Below are 662 nucleotides of genomic sequence, written 5' to 3'. Positions count from 1 at the left end.
ACTGCCAGTTGTCGTTGTTGATTCTTAGTCCTTTTTTCCGTTCTTTCAATCGCTTTAAGTATACGTCGACTTTCCATGTCCATTATTGTGAAACCCACGAGACACAACAAAAACACAGCTCCGATCACAGCGTCCTCCATCCTCCTGTTGTTAATGTTGTTCTTCGTTTGTTTCTGTTGTTGAACGCCGTGCACAAATTCCTGCTGTATACTACTTACACCTTCTAAAGTTGTGGCCACATTTACCGCTGTTCTGCAGAAGTTTGTGGCATTTCAATAGAAAACTGTATGATCAAAAGTTTTGTGTGAGGGGAAAAAAGTTCCCCACACAGATTTCACTTGTGTTCAAGTTTGTCAAGCAAATTCCTGATCAAGAGAAAGCAGCTTGGTTTGAAAGTTACTTTTGTGTGACACTACATAGAAGATGCTATACTATTAAAGGGATAGTTCCACCAAAATTAAATTCTGTTGTTCCAGGCCTGTATGAATTTCTTTCTTCTGCTGAACACAAAATAAAATATTTTGAAAAATGTTGGTAACCAAATAATTATCAACTGTTTAGTTTCTTTTTTTTCCCCTCCATACTATGGAAGTCAATGGCTACCGTCAACTGTTTAGTTTCATTTTTTTTTCTCCATACTATGGAAGTCAATGGCTACCGTC

This window comes from Sinocyclocheilus rhinocerous, unplaced genomic scaffold (genome assembly GCF_001515625.1).
Source record: "Sinocyclocheilus rhinocerous isolate Xijiao unplaced genomic scaffold, SAMN03320098_v1.1 scaffold792, whole genome shotgun sequence".
In the NCBI taxonomy this organism is placed as follows: domain Eukaryota; kingdom Metazoa; phylum Chordata; class Actinopteri; order Cypriniformes; family Cyprinidae; genus Sinocyclocheilus; species Sinocyclocheilus rhinocerous.
The sequence above is the reverse complement of the archived record's forward strand: the minus strand, read 5'-3'. Positions refer to the sequence as shown.